Genomic DNA, 16,410 nt, shown 5'->3' with positions numbered 1-16,410 from the left:
AAATGGCGCAAAGCACCTTCCACCACTACACTATTGTCATACAAAGGAACACTACATTACTACAGGACTTCCATTCTAAAAGCAAAAAGAGAATACTTCGGTAAAAAATCCATGACATCCAATTTGATGCAAAAACCCTCTTTGCATATGTCTCTCAAATAACAAAGTCTCTACCACCGTCGATACCTGACGAACAAGCTCAGTCCAAAGCAAATGAGCTAGCCCTTTTCTTTCAGCAGAAGATTTCAAACACACTTGCTCTCCTTCCTACCAAGACTGACTACAACACCTCATTCGATAACACCTACATTCCTAAGGGAGTCAAATTCGATAAATTCGAATTAATATCGACCAAAGAGATCGAATCCATTCTTAAAAGGCAGAAACCATCCAGCCACCCATCGGACAACATTCCTTCCAAGCTACTGCTACTTATTCCTAATATAATCTCTGGTCCCTTAACCAAAATCATAAACTGCTGCTTAACTCAAGGACTCTACCCAGATAATCTAAAAAACGCCTCCCTGAAACCACTCCTCAAGAAACATAACCTAGACCCTGGTGTGCTGGCAAATTTCCGCCCTATCTCTAATCTACCATTTCTAGCCAAAATCACAGAAAAATTGGTCAACATCCAGCTCTCGGATTATTTAGAAGATCACAACTTACTTTTCCCTTCCCAATATGGGTTTCGCAAATCTCGCAGCACAGAAACCCTACTCATATCTCTAACTGACCATATTCTTATGGGTCTAGACAAAGGACACTCCTTTCTCCTAATCCTTTTAGACATTTCGGCGGCTTTTGACACAGTCAACCACCCCATCCTCTTGAATCGCCTCTCAGACATAGGCATTTCAGGAACAGTCCACAATTGGTTCAAGTCGTTCCTCAGTAATAGAAGTTTTAAAGTCAAAATAAACAATAAAGAATCACCATCTACAAATTCTTCCCTTGGCGTACCACAAGGTTCATCCCTATCACCTACCCTTTTCAATATTTACCTCCTTCCCCTTTGCCAACTGTTAACCAGTCTTAACCTTATTCACTACATTTATGCGGACGATGTCCAGATTTTGATTCCCATAACAGAATCTATTAACAAATCCATCGCACTCTGGAACAACAGCTTACAAGCCATCACTAATCTCCTCAACAGTCTAAACCTGGTCATCAATGCCTCTAAGACTGAACTCCTCCTCATTTCCTCCAACCAAGAAAACCCCTCGTCACAGATCCATCACAAACACCTTCTCACCCACACTCATGTGAGAGACCTTGGAATAATTATAGACAACCGTCTTAACCTAAAGAATATGATCAAAACCACAACTAAAGAGTGCTTCTACAGACTTCAAGTGTTAAAAAGACTCAAACCTCTCCTATTTTTTCATGACTTTAGGACTGTTCTTCAATCCCTAATATTTGCCAAAATTGACTACTGCAGCTCTCTCCTCATTGGCCTTCCCAACTCAACAACCAAGCCCTTACAGATGATACAAAACGCTGCAGCGAGAATTTTAACAAGCACCAACCAGAGAGACCACATTACGCCCGTCCTCCGTAATTTACATTGGTTACCAGTCAGTCACAGGGCTCTGCACAAAGCTTTATCTCTAATTCACAAATCAATTCATAGCTTCCTCCATCTTGACCTCGAATTCCCACTCAAACTCCACACTTCCAACAGACCAATGAGAGAAACCTACAAAGGAGCACTACAACCCCCACCTTCTAAAGCTACACGACTCATCTCTACCAGAGACCGAGCTTTTTCCACAGCAGGTCCAGCCATCTGGAACAACCTACCTGCAGAACTCAGAATGGAACCGTGCCTACCAACATTTAAAAAAAAACTCAAAACTTGGCTCTTCTTACAAGCCTTCCCTGATCCTTCAAACTTTCACTAGACAACTACAACTACTCAGCATTGAATCTGGAACTTCGCCCCTTCAATATTCTCATCAGTTACTAGTCTCCTAGTATTTTAATTTAATACATTCTTAAGGTTTCTCTTTTTCCAGCTGAATTCAGCTTCCTAGTTCATGGTCCTTGTTATTATGTACCTTCCTTACTTTTCTGCTTTACCTCCACTAATTATAAAAAGTTGTTCCTTTGTTATGTTATGTTACACTGATCGACCCCTGTTCGATGTAATCCGACCTGATATGGTATTTAACCTTGAAGGTCGGTATAGAAAAATGTTAAATAAATAAATAAATAAATAAATAATAGGCACGTGTCCATTAGTAAAAAGGAAATGGAGCTTGAATATTTTTTAAAAAGGAGAGTATTAACAATTAAATGATCAGATTTAAACTCTTCTGAGAATAATTTTCCCATCGCAGCACTTAGAGCATTCTGATGACTTAAAAATAATTCTTTCCATCCTTTAAACTGCCCTGTTTAACTCTGAACAGCTGCGTTTCCTTAAGTTAAGAGACTTGTATTTTTTATGTTTAACTCATTTTTCATACCCCCCCACCCCTCCCCTGGGACCATTAATATTAAAACTGCCAAGTGTCCGCCGATGCGTAGGATTTCGTGAAAGGAGCACATTTTCTCTGTATAAACTGATGGCAGAAAAAGCAGAACTTCTAGGACATATTAACCTGAAAAGAAATCATCAACAAGTAGAATCTGAGAGCATTGCTTCCTTCATCCAGTCAAGGATGTGCCGCACACCCACTGATGTGCACGACCTGAACATTTACTAGTGCTCCCTCAGAGTAGTGTGGCAGCAATGAAATGAGCGGGGGGAAAGGCGGCGTACCTGGACAGGAGAAGGCCTCAAGACCTCTCCATACTGTAAGTCTCTCTCTCTCTCTCTCTCTCTCTCTCTTACCTTTCCCCCTCCCTCTTCCAGAAAGCCCGTTTGTATTGCTGACTTGAGACGGGGAAGGAGACCGTGTTCAGCCTCCTCCTTGTGCTTGCCCCAGCTTTTGACTCCCCCCTTCTCCACCTCCTTACCATTCCCTCCCTTGTCACCAGAGCAGAATAGCTCTCCTCAGGAGGAGAGGGAAAAGGACAGGAGAGAGGGAGTGGATTAGGGGGCAAAGTAGCTCTTAACTCCACTGCATGCTATGTCCACTCCAATCACACACATCTCCCCTCCCCCCCCCCCCCCCCCCCCTCACGCCACCATTCCTTGCCTCTTGCCCCCTGCCCATGAAGCAGTAAGCAGAGCAGCGGCTTTACATAGAAACTTAGAAACATAGAAATGATGGCAGAAAAGGGCCAATCGGCCCATCTAGTCTGCCCAGCAAGCTTCCACACTTATTTTCCCATACTTATCTGTTTCATCAAACACCAGCTTCAGGGCCCTTGTTGGTAACTGTTTGATTCAAATTTCCTGCCCTCCCCTGTCATTGATGCAGAGAGTAATGTTGGAGTTGCATCAAAGGTGAGCATAAGGCTTAATGGTTAAGGGTAGTAACTGTCGCATCAAGCAAGCTACCCTGATGCTTGTTTACTCAGATTGCACAGATCGATGCGCCTTGTTGGATGATGTCTGAATGTAAATTTTCCTCACTTCCCCCTACCGTTGAAGCAGATAGCAATGCTGTATATGCTTTCTAAGTGTTGTATCAGGCTTAATTGGTTTTAGGGTAGTAACCGCCGTAATAAGCATGCTACTCCCACGCTTATTTGTTTACCCAGATTATGAAGTTCAGTCCTTTTTGGTTGTTATCTGAATGCAAATCCTCTTTTCCTCTTTCCCACATTTCCCTTTGCCGCTGAAGCACAGAGTATTGTTGGGGTTGCATTAACCGTGCAAGGGATTTTTTGAGTAAGGGTAGTAATCACCAGGTAGTAGTCAACATTCCAGCAAGCCACCCCCATGGCTCTGCTCTTCATTCCCATCCTCTAGCCTTGATGGATCCACAGTATCCTGGGCACTAGCCCTGTGGGCAGTGCCCTGCTTGTTAGAGTACTTTGGCTCTGTCTCTTTCCAGTATGGTGTACTGGCCCTAAATTTCTTACAGATTACCTGCAGCACTGAATATTCTGCAGATTCCGCCCCCTCCTTCATGTCTCCCTGTTCAATGAGACAAATACAGTCTGGGAATAATTATTTTATTTATTTATTTACATGTTTTACTATACCGACATTCAAGACAAGTTTCTTATCACACCGGTTTACATCAAACCAAAATTGGAAAAACGTTACAAATAACAAATATCTTCAAATCAACATTGAGGAGAGAATTACATATAAAATGTGGATGAGCGGATAAGCTAAAGTATAACAAGGGGTATAAATAAAGTATAACAAGGGCTGAACAAAATACAATGTAGAAAAAGCCTCGTGAGAGGGAAACAGGTAAATTACAGATTATCTCCGCACATAGTCCTGATCATGAATAGGGACAGAGTTGAAACTGGGAGGGGTGGTACGGGGGGGGGGGGGGGGGGGGGGGGGGAGGGGCCACAGAGGGTGGGGGGGAGGAAAAGAAGATTAGACGGAGAAACTGCAAGAGCTGCACGTTAACTGCGTCGGGAGTCCGTGTTTTTGTCGCAGGATATTAAGAAAAGGCTTGTATGAATAACCAAGTCTTCAATTTCTTTCTAAAGGTGTGCGGGCTTATGCGAACCTTTCCTCTTCACCCTTTCTCTCTCTGGACTTTCTCCAAGAAAAGACAAAGCTTAAAGGTAATTTTTAAAGGAGTTATACTCCTGCCTACGTCATCTGCTGGGACTCTTATTTTTTCCCGCTGCGAGGAGACGCTAGTGCAGATCGCCTTTGGGAGGATTTATGTTGTCTGGGGCAGGGGTAGATATGGGGTCCATAGTGGGTTTAGTAAAAAAGGTAAGGGAACTATTCTGTTGGATCAGAGATGCTTATTGAATGTAAAGCTTGAAACTAAGTCTACTACAAACCTTGATACTTTTGTGGAGTTAGGAAGTGATTTATCTGCTGCTTTAATTAATGTTCGTTCTGCTTGTAAAAATTGGCTTCGTATTCTTGATATTCTTTTGGAGGAAAATATTGATATTCTTTTTCTTACTGAAACTTGGTTTTCCAAGAGTTCTGAAGTGGTTAAATATCATATTTGTCCCACAGGTTATGATATTGTTACTTGTGATAGGCAAGGTAAATGGGGTAGTAGTGATTTATAGGAAGTTTCTTCTGCTTAAATGTGTTTTTGTTGATCAGATTCCAGGTTCTGTTAATATTGTAATTAAGTTAGTCTTTCAAAAGCCAGTTATTTCTCTTTATGGTATTATCCTCCTGATTTTTTATCTTTGCATGGGGAAGAGGTGTTGGAGAATCTTTTACTGCTTTCAACGAAACATTTTGCATTTGTAGTTCGCATTCGTAGTTGGAGCTATGCATCAGAAAGGTTATTTACTAGATCTCAATTTTTGGTTCAGATGAAATTTTATTGGGGAGTGATTTGAAATTTATTGGAAAAGGAGAATTACCATGGTCTGATCATTTTTTGCTGAGTTTCTCTTTTATGGTTCCTAGATCGGTAGATCAAGAAAATCATCAAGAGATAGAAGAGGTTCGTAATTGGAGCAAAATAGACCCTTTTAAGATTTACTCTGCTCTGGATGATTCTGTGGATGAGTGTTTGAGTGAGGAGGATATTGAAAGTATTTATCCAGGGTGGGTAGATTTTGTTGCACCCGTCGATCACAAACGGCTGCGACCTCTCATGCTCACCTATTTTTTCCTGCACCGGCTATCCTCGGAAGAGTGGCGGCCTCCGCCAGCAAACACCGCCTTCCCCAGTGTCCCCGGAATGGCGTGGGCACTGCCAACCACCATCTTGGATCTGGAATTACTTAGGGCGCGCGCAACAGGGCCTCCTTTGTACACGTCATGGTGGGAACCTCGGGGGCGTCCCCTCCGTATGACATCATCCCACTCCCACTCCTTCAGCCATCCGCCCTCTCCTCCTACGAGTTAGCAAAGAGTTTCTTTGTTGCTGAGTTCCACACTTCGACTGGACCTTGTTCCTGTTGTCTCTGGGTCTTGGCGCTCTAGGTACCCGCTCCTCAAGGGCCTTTCCACGTCCTGGCTATCCGCTCCTCGGAGGGCCTTTCTGCCTGGAGAATCTACCTGATTCACTCCTTGGGACTCCTTGGGACTCTGCCTAGAACTTCCTTCGTGAGTACTCTACTATTGACTCTATGACATCAGCCTTGCTGGAGAATCTCTACGGTGTACCCCGTGCCTCGGGCCACTACCGTTTTCTCTTCAGCGACTTCACTCCAGTATACCCTGCGCTGCAGGGTACGGCTTCACATCTACCAGTTCCTCTGGACTCCTGCACCTCGGTCATCATCTACAGTACAGACTCCTCGGCGTACCCTGGTCTGCGGGCCACTACCAGATCTGCACCCCCTGAGGTATATCTACTCTGCAAGAGGAACTTCTCGGTGTACCCCACTCTGCGGGCCACTACCAGATCTTCACTACTGGGTTTTACCCCCACTGCTCAGAACTGTATCTACATCCCCACTCTGCGGGCTCTACCTTTATTCCTGTCTAATAAAGTCTACTTACAGCTGTGTCCTACGCTGCTGAGACCACGCCTATGGACGTGAGACCCCACAGGGCTCCTCCCTGTGGGCGGAGACACCTCTCACGTCGACCCAGGGTTCACATCCATATCAGAACATAACATATTTTAAAAAGTAAGAATGTCATTTTTTTTTTTAATTTCATACTGTTTAATATTTGTCTGATAATTTTAAATATTGTAAACTGTTATGATGGTCATATCCAAATAGCGATATATAAAAGCTTTTTAAATAAATAAATAAATAAATAAATAAAATAAATAAATATTGCTAACTCCATGGTCTCGGCTCAGCCTCAGCCCTCCAGGCCATCTCTGGCCTGGCCCAACGTCTAGCTGAACAACAAAGGACATTGGAGACTTTGGCTAACGCTTTCAATCAGTTGAACTCCTGACTGAATGTTACTTTGCCTGACAAGGACAGTCCTTCTCATCCGGTGGTGCCTGCATGAACTTCCGTGCCCTTGCCAGCCCCCACTCGTTTTACAGGAGATCCCCTGTTGTGTAGGGGCTTTCTAAACCAGTGCTGTATGCACTTTTTGCTACAACCTACATATTTCCCAAACGTGGTGTCCAAGACTACGTATATCTTGTCTCTGTCCTGAGCTTCACCTCTCTGGGAGCGTAATGATCCTATTCTCAGCGATTTGACAGGCTTTCTTGCTCTCTTTCAGTCTGTGTTTGACCCCGCTCGCAAGACTGTCACTGGATCTGCTCTCCTGCATTTACAACAAGGGGCTAAACACCTGACTGATTATGTTAATGAGTTTAAGACGTTGTCCTAGGAGCTCCACTGGGACCTGTGTTGCCTGCGTGCTATTTTCCTAGAAAGTCTTAATTCCCACAATAAAGACGAATTAGCAGCACATGAACTCCCTAATACCCTGGACTCACTCATTGACCTCGCTGGGCGAATTGATCGTCGCCTGCATGAATGTTCGCAGGAGGTAAAGGGTCCTAAGAAGCCTTCATCAGGGGTTCCATGCTCACATCTAGCACCTGTTACTCAGACCACGCCCACACCCAGTACCAAAGAGAAAGAACCCATGCAACTAGGCCACAGCTACCTAACAGCCAAGGAGAGGCATTACCAAAAGAAATTAGGTCTCTGTATGTACTGCGGACAACCTGGCCATGCTGTTCACTCCTGTCCCATCTGTACGGGAAACTCGCAGACCTAGGATCCGCCGGAGGACTCTTCCTAGGTCTAATTTCTCCATCTCCTCCACAGACCCTTCCAGTCTCTATTATCTCAGGGACCCTCGAATTCCAAACATTAACACTAGTGGACTCCGGTGTTGGTGGGAACTTCATACTCAGAAGACTCATAGAGCACCTACGGATCCCCACGGTTCGGACACCTACACCGCTGCTATTGTCATCAATACATGGCGAGCCATTGCTGGGTGAGGTCTCTTGTACTATGCAGCCAATTTGTCTACGCACAGGTTCTCTTCACTCAGAGACCATTTCCTTCCTAGGCCTGGATAAGGCAACACATCTGGAGGTACTCGGGCTACCATGCTTACAGATGCACACACCCCAATTCGATTGGAGTACCCTAGAACTATCACAATGGGGAGCAGCTTGTCATGGAAAATGCTTGAAGAAGGTAACCCCCATGCCTTGCATGACGATCATCACTTCCCTTTCAGGCCTACCTCAATACTCGTCGTTTCACGACGTATTTTCTAAGATGGCGGCAGACATCTTACCATCTCACCGGTCCTTTGACTGTGCCATTAACTTAAAGCCCAATTCCGAGCCCCCCCCAGAGGAAGGGTGTACCCACTTTCTCTGTCTGAGACTGAGGCCATGTCGGCCTATATTCAAGAGAATCTGGAAAAGGGATTCATTTGGCCTTCCAAGTCATCTGCCAGAGCTGGATTCTTTTTTGTGGGTAAGAAGGATGGATTCCTTCGCCCATGTATAGACTACCGTGGATTAAATGAGATCACCGTAAAGGACTGCTACCCCGTGCCATTGATCTCTGAACTTTTTGATAGGCTCCAAGGAACCAAAATTTTTTCAAAGCTGGACCTCAGAAGGGCATACAATCTGGTCCGCATACGTCAGAGCGATGAATGGAAGATGGCATTTAATACCCATGACTGCCATTTTGAATATTTGGTCATGCCCTTTGGCCTTTGTAACTCCCCGGCAGTATTCCAAAATATGATGAATGAAATCCTCAGGGACATGCTATACTAATGTGTAGTAGTGTATTTAGATGACATACTGGTTTTCTCCCAAAACATACAAAGTCATCAAGTGGACGTTGCCAGGGTCCTACAGAGACTACATGATAACCATCTGTACACCAAATTAGAGAAATGCTCATTCCATCAAGAGTCCGTTCCTTTTTTAGGCTACGTGGTATCCAGCCAGGGGTTCCAAATGGATCCACAAAAGACCAAGAGTATCCAGGACTGGCCCCAACCCACTGGGGTTCGATGTTTCCTTGAATTCACTATTACTGAACATTATTCTCAACTATTCTACCTTGACAGCGCCTCTTACAGCCATGTCACAAAAGGGAGCCAACACCTGTCAGTGGTCTCCAGAAGCCGTCAACACCTTCCAGGAACTCAAAAAGGCATTGACACCACCCGGACCCTTGACGACCTTTTATTGTTGAGGTGGATGCTTCAGACGTTTGAGTTGGTGCTGTTCTTAGTCAACATAGTGACACCCACATACTACATCCCTGCTCCTTTTTCTCTTGGCGCTTCTCTCCTGCCGAGCGAAATTATGGGATAGGAGACAAGGAGCTATTAGCCATCAAATTGACGTTTGAGCGCCCATGGCTCGAGGGGGCACAACAGAGTAAATAACAGTCTACTCTGACCACAAAAATCTAGAATACCTACGTCATGCGCAATAATTGAACCACAGACAAGCCCTTATTTTTTAATCGGTTTGATTTCCTTTTGAAGTATCACCCAGCTGACAAGAACACCTGTGCAGACGCTCTCTCACGTTCCTTCTCCACGGAGAATGTCCCAGATGCACTACGCCATATCATTGACCCTGATAAGGTAATTCTGGCTGCTACTCACAAAGTCCCAGCCGGGAAGACTGTGGGTCCTTGGACCCTTAGAAAGAAGATTCTCAAATGGGCCCATGATTCACTGCTTGCAGGTCACCCTGAGCAATCTCGTATGTTGGCTACCCTGCAGAGATAGTACTGGTGGCCTTCCATGAAAGAAGACGTATGGGCCTATGTGGACTCTTGCCCCACCTGCGCAAAACAGAAACCTCCGGCTGGCCATCCTTGGGGACTTCTCCAGCCTTTGCCCGCTCCGAGTGAACCATGGACACACATAACGACGGACTTTGTCGTTGACTTGCCTGTGTCCAACGGCAACAACACCATTTGGGTCACGGTAGACCGCTTTTCTAAAATGGCACGTTTTGTGGCATTACCAGGGTTACCATCAGCTCCAGAATTTGCCAAGCTGTTTATGCGACACATTTCATCTACATGGCATGCCGAAGCACATCCTCTCTGACAGAGGGGTCCAATTCACAGCTAAATTCTGAGATCCCTCTGCAAAAAGTTTGACATTTCCTTGGATCTAACGTCAGCTTACCATCTGCAAGCCAATGGACAGACTGAAAGAACGAACCGCACACTTAAACAGTTTCTCCGCTCTTATGTTAACTCCAGACAAAGCGACTGGTCCGAATTACTCCCCTGGGCTGAGTTCGCTCTGAATTCGCATCCATGAGCTTCTACTGGATCATCGCCTTTTCAGCTTGTTTATGGATATCAACCGCTACCTCCTTTACCGATGCCCTTCTCAGTGTCATCTCCTGCAGCCCAGGCTTCGGTGCAAGAACTACATCAGTTTTGGAAGCACACCAAAGGCCTTCTCCAGAAGGCAGGACAACAGGCTAAGAGGTTTTATGACTCCCATCACAGGGCAGCTCCGCAGTTACAAATTGGAGACAAGGAATGGCTGAGTACCCATTTCATCCGCCTTAAGCTGCCATCTGCTCGAGTCGCGCCTCGCTACATTGGGCCTTTCTCTATGCTCCGCCACCCTGGACTAGTCACTTACAGACAGCTTGCTGTTGCCATCCTCTCTGAGAATCCACAACGCTTTCCACATATCTCTTCTAAAGCCGCCCATCTTATCTGAATTCTCGAAAAAGACACCTGAACCTCAACCCCTTTCAGCGGAAGAGGACATTACCTATCAGGTGGATGGCATTCTCGATGTGTGGAAACATGGAAGATGCTGGGAGTACCTCATATCGTGAGAAGGATTTGGACCAGGGGAAAATAGTTGGGAGCCTGCAAGTAACATCCTTAACAAGGATCTGATTCGACAAATTCACTTGTCTCATCCCAGGAAACCGAAACCCCCAGGGAGGGGCCCTAAGAAGGGGGGTACTGTTGCACCCTTCGGTGGCAGATGGCTGCGACCTCTCATGCTCGCCTCTTTTTTTCCCTGCACCAGCTATCCTTGGAAGAGTGGTGGCCTCCGCCAGGAAACGCCACCTTCCCCGGTGTCCCTGGGTCGGCGTAGGCGCTGCCAACCACCATCTTGGATCCGGAATTACTTAGGGCATGTGCGCGCCAGGGCCTCCTTTGTACACATCATGGTGGGAACCTCAGATTGACGTCATCCTGCTCCTGTACTTAACCAACCAGCCCTCTCCTTCTACGACTTAGCAAGGAGTTTCTTCGTTGCTGAATTCCTCACTTTGACTGGACCTTGTTCCTGTTGTCTCTGGGTCTTAGACGCTCTAGGTACCCGCTCCTCGGGGACCTTTCCGCGTCCTGGCTATCCGCTCCTCAGAGGGCCTTTCTGCCTGGAGAATCTACCTGACTCACTCCTTGGGACTCTGCCTAGAACTTCCTTCGTGAGTATTCCACTATTGACTCTACGACATCAGCCTTGCTGGAGAATCTCTAATGTGTACCCCATGCCTCGGGCCACTACTGCTCTCTCTTCAGCGACTTCGCTCCAGTATACCCTGCGCTGCAGGGTACGGCTTCACATCTACCAGTTCCTCCAGACTCCTGCACCTCCGTCGTCATCTACAGTACAGACTCCTCGGCGAACCCCGCTCTGCGTGCCACTACCGGATCTTCACTACTGGGTTTTACCCCCACTGCTCAGAACTGTATCTACATTCCTGCTCTGCCTTTATTCCTGTCTAATAAAGTCTACTTACAGTTGTTTCCTATGCTGCTGAGGCCTCGCCTATCGACGTGAGACCCCACAGGGCTCCTCCCTGTGGGCGGAGACACCTCTCACGTCAACCCAGGGTTCACATCCATACCAGAACATAACAGATTTATTGTCAAAGGCTATGGTAACACAGATTAAAAAAAGGAAATCAAATAATAGGTCTGTTAATTCCCCATGGTATTCTTCAGATTTGGCTGAGCTTAAAAGAACATATCGACATTTAGAGAGAAAATGGCTTAAGAATTTTAGTTCAGAAGATAAAAAGATATGGCTAAGTTGTAACTTGATTTATTTCAGAGAAATTGTTTTAGCAAAAAAGACATTTTATATGAATAAAAGTATAGTGGTGGATTACAACCCAAAGATTCTCTATAGTGTGGTAAAATCACTGGTTGGTACAAAAAAGAAAAAAAATGAACAAACCCATCTTTGATGGAATTCCCGATTTGTAATCAATTGGCCAAATTTTTCAAATAGAAAATTGAGGTTTTACTAGGTCAATTGTGAAGGATAGATTCAGTTAACTTTGAGGATAGATAGTGTTACTTTAGATTGTTCTGGATCATTAGATATGAAGATGGACTGTTTTGAATCTTTCTCTTTTGGAGGTAATTGGTTAATCAGATTAAGTCCACCAATACATGTTTAGACCATTGTCCTTCATGGCTACTTAAAGGTTGTTCAGCTAAAGTATTATAATGCCTACAGATGCTGATCAATAGATCTTTGGAAGTAGATTCTGTGCCTTCCTGTTGCAAATTGGCACTTGTTTCTCCCATTTTGAAAAATGATAGCTTAGATCCAAGAGTTTGTAGTAATTACAGACCTATTTCAAATCTTTCATTTGTAGCCAAGGTTTTGGAAAAAGCCATTACTAAGCAGGTATCTGATTTTTTTAGAATCAGCAGGTTTGGATCCAGCTCAGGCAGGCTTTAGGCATGGTTGTAGCACAGAAATGTTATTGATGGCTTTGAAGGATGATGTTCTACCAATGATCAACAGGGGAGAAGGAGCACTATTGGTTTTATTAGACCTTTCATGTGCCTTTGACTTAGTTGATCATCAATTGTTATTGTTAATTGTTGCATAGCGCTGGGAATCGGGGGTGTAGTATTGAAGTGGCTGTAAGATTTCCTTTCGGGTAGGAAACAAAAGATTAAGTTTCAAAATACCTTTTCTACTGTTGTAGATATTGATTGTGGTGTACCCCAGGGCTCATCTATCTCCCCAATTCTATTCAACATCTTTTTGAGCAGAATTGATGAGATTATTAGAAATGCAGGGGGTTTTTTTTACCATATGTGTGAACTTATGGAAACATATTTTTGAAAAACATCTGTGAATATTTCTGGGAGGTCTGGACTTGTGAAATATATTTGTGAACATCAGGGTGTGTGAACCTGTGAAAATGTATTCATGAGAAATATCCTATGATACATGTGTAAATCTGGTGAAATTATAAAAATAATAGCTTCCAGAGTGGTGGGTTCTTATGGGAAACAATATTGTGTGGGATGATTTTAGAGAAAGTTTTGTATGTTAAAGACTGAGTGGAATGTGATTGCTATATATCCTCATATGTGATTTTATATATATATATATATATATATATATACAAAAAACACCCAACACTAAAATGTTTGGGAAGGAAAAGCACTATTGCTTCTTATTGAATTACTTCAAAAAAATACACTATTCAATTAAAAATCATTTATACTTTATTGAAAATATGACATCATATAAATTTAATTCCTTTTATAAAATCTACCTACATCTAATACAAATGTTTTGGACTGCTCAATTTAGTTCACACTGTAAATATCCACAGATATACAATCTTAAGTTCGCCCTCAAACCTATACTGCCTCTAACCTCACTCTGTCCCTCATTCACCCAAACAACACCATAAAGTAGATCTTTTACTTCAATATGGTTATTGGTCTCCTTTCGTGAGAAAACCTCTAGGTTTTCAAACCTCTATATTTGAAATAATTTATTACTGCTTGATAATATTATGAGACCTAAGACAAAAGGCTTGGTCTCAAATGATTCTTGCCAACATTCGCTCTGTTGGTCCTCAGATCTTCTTAACGGGTGTCCTACTTATAAATCATTCTCTTATGTCCCAACAAGGACCTTGTTTCGCCTATCAGGCTTCTTCAGGGGACTTAACTTGATAAGACCAGTCACCAACACAAACTCATCTATCCCTCCTCACGATGCTGTTATTTCTGAACAATCAGGAGTGGGTCAGAAAAAGCATCCCCGAATCACTGTGGCCACATGGCTCCCTTTGATTTAATGTAACTATTCCCCAATTCAGGAATGCACTGTCACCACCGTTCTATGAAACACTTGTATTCTCTGGCACAAACTTCTGCACAAATTACCACTTGTTAATCGAGGGTAGATAAACCCATGAAATCTTCACCTTTATAAAGCAACTTGATACGTCAAAAGCCTGCAAAACTTCTCAATCACCGAAGTAACATCTAACGCCACGTCCCCCGATTATTGTCTTGAACATTGGGTAAACAACACCGATTTTGTATTGATCAGAGGAAAGCCAACATCTTTTTATTTTCTTCAAATTTTATAAGTACCTCGCCGTTCCTGCGGCTGTATACGGTCCCTAGCGTCTCCTTATTGGCGGAAGCGGCAGCTGTCAGCAGGTCTGACAGCCGATGCTTAATTTTACCGACATCGGTTGTCGAACCCACTGACAGCCACAGGTTCGGAACACAGACGCCGACAAAATTGAGCGTCCATTTTCCAACCCGCGGGTCGTGGGCAGATTTTTTTTTTTTTAAGAAGATTTTTATTTGTTTTATTTTTGGGGCCTCCAACTGTTATGTTCGTGGACCCTTGGGCTGGTTAGGACAGAGAATGGAGTGTTGTAGAGATCCACAGCAATTGTCCCAACCAAGAGGCGGTTCGAAGACTCAGAGCAGGCTGAGACCCTGGACTATGGTGGAGCCCTATGCGACCAAGGACTCTGTACCCCGTGGGAGGACGGACGACGTGGGACCCTGGATGATTGAAGAGTCTTCACCCTGGAGACTGGTACTCCCCCGGGAGGAGCCCTTAGAAGTCCAGCCGCTGGGACTTTTGGAGATTCACCCTGGAAGCCGAAGTCCCCCCAGGAGGAGCCCGTAGGGACCCGGCCGCTGGGACTTAGGCAACTCCTGAAGGTTGGAGATGGTCTGGACGCAGGCGCCTCCTGCAGGTCGTGGGTTCCAGATGGCTGGCGCCTCCAGCAGGTCGTAGGTAATCTTGAAGAGAATCCAAAGGCCGGTCCAGGAGTCGAAGTCCAAGGAGCGGTCCGCAGCCAGTCCAGGGGTCGGAGTCCAGAGAGCGGTCCGCAGCCAGTCCAGGGGTCGGAGTCCAAAAGAGTCAATCCAGCAAGGAGGACAGCGCAGAGGCGGGACGAAGAAACAACACCAAGGATGAAGTGGAGAGGAGTCAGGAGACAAGCCGGGTCGGAGTCAGGAGACAAGCCGGGTCGGAAGCTTCTTGCGCATACCCTATCCGATGGTATGCGGGGTGCTGTGTACCCACTGCATAATTGGGATTAAAGGGCGCATAAGGATTTCATGGTTCTGAGTTGATTGGTCCGTGTCTAACAAAGCCCAGTAACATGCTAGTAACTGCTTCTCAAAGGCTGAATACTGCCATGCAGTATCAGGTAATTTCCTGCTCCAAAAACCTAACGGTACTCGTTTACCGTCTTGTTTCTGCCACAGACTCCAGTCCGCATGACAAGATGAAAATGAAACTTGTAATTCTACTGGCCCCTCCCTGATAGGCCATAAGTCTAATGCTGTTTGGATAGCGACCTTAGCCTGACCAAAAGCATCTTGTTGTAATCGTCCCCATTCAAATTTTTCCTTTTTTCGAGTGACTTTATACAATGGGGACAATATTTGCCCCAAATGTGGAATGTGCTGTCGCCAGAATCCAAATAGTCCTATAAACTTCTGGGCTTCTTTTTGATTCTGCGGCGGGGAAAACAACAATATCTTATCCTTTGCCTTTGGTAAGATTTCTCTTTTACCAATCGACCACTGTATCCCCAAAAATTTCACAGTGTTGCTAGGTCCTTGTATTTTATTCTTGTTAATTTTCCAACCTCTATTCTTCATATTTTCTACTACTTGTGCTAGAGCTATCGCTACTTGCTCTTCTGTATCCTCTTGTACTAATATATCATCAGTTATGTTATCCAAGTTGTTCTCTCCCTGTTCTCTGTAAGACACTTGTTGTCATTGTTTAATATTTATATCTGTTGCAATGTAAACCGGAGTGATAAGTAACTCTGTTACCTGAACTTCGGTATAGAAAAAGTTATAAATAAATAAATATATCATCAATGTAATGAGTTAATTGTATGTCTTTTGGACAATCATACCTTTCTAAATCTTCTGCCACCCTCCGGTGACATATGGTAGGGCTATGTAAGTATCCCTGAGGTAGTCTAGTGAAGGTATACTGTCGTCCTTCCCACGTGAAGGCAAATTGTTCTTGGTTTTCTTTACAGATAGGAATTGTGAAAAAAGCATTTGCTAAATCAATTACGGCGTACCACTTCCCCGAATGTTGCTGTATCTGCTCTATCAATGTTACAATATCGGGGACCGCAGCAGTCAGAGGGTCCGTATTTTTGTTCAAAGCCC

The 16,410-nt window shown here is 44.4% G+C and overlaps 1 long non-coding RNA gene across 1 annotated transcript in view; it reads left to right on the top strand.

Moving 5' to 3' along the window:
- The first annotated feature begins 2,671 nt into the window (after positions 1-2,671).
- LOC115075847 overlaps positions 2,672-16,410 on the top strand; it is an 81,987-nt gene continuing 68,248 nt past the window's right edge. Inside the window, exons 1-2 of the long non-coding RNA XR_003852625.1 lie at positions 2,672-2,808; positions 4,576-4,653. This is a non-coding gene — a long non-coding RNA (uncharacterized LOC115075847). The remainder of the gene's footprint in view (positions 2,809-4,575; positions 4,654-16,410) is intronic.

The sequence above is a fragment of the Rhinatrema bivittatum genome, chromosome 14 (assembly GCF_901001135.1).
Source record: "Rhinatrema bivittatum chromosome 14, aRhiBiv1.1, whole genome shotgun sequence".
Taxonomy (NCBI): domain Eukaryota; kingdom Metazoa; phylum Chordata; class Amphibia; order Gymnophiona; family Rhinatrematidae; genus Rhinatrema; species Rhinatrema bivittatum.
The sequence above is the reverse complement of the archived record's forward strand: the minus strand, read 5'-3'. Positions and strand labels throughout refer to the sequence as shown.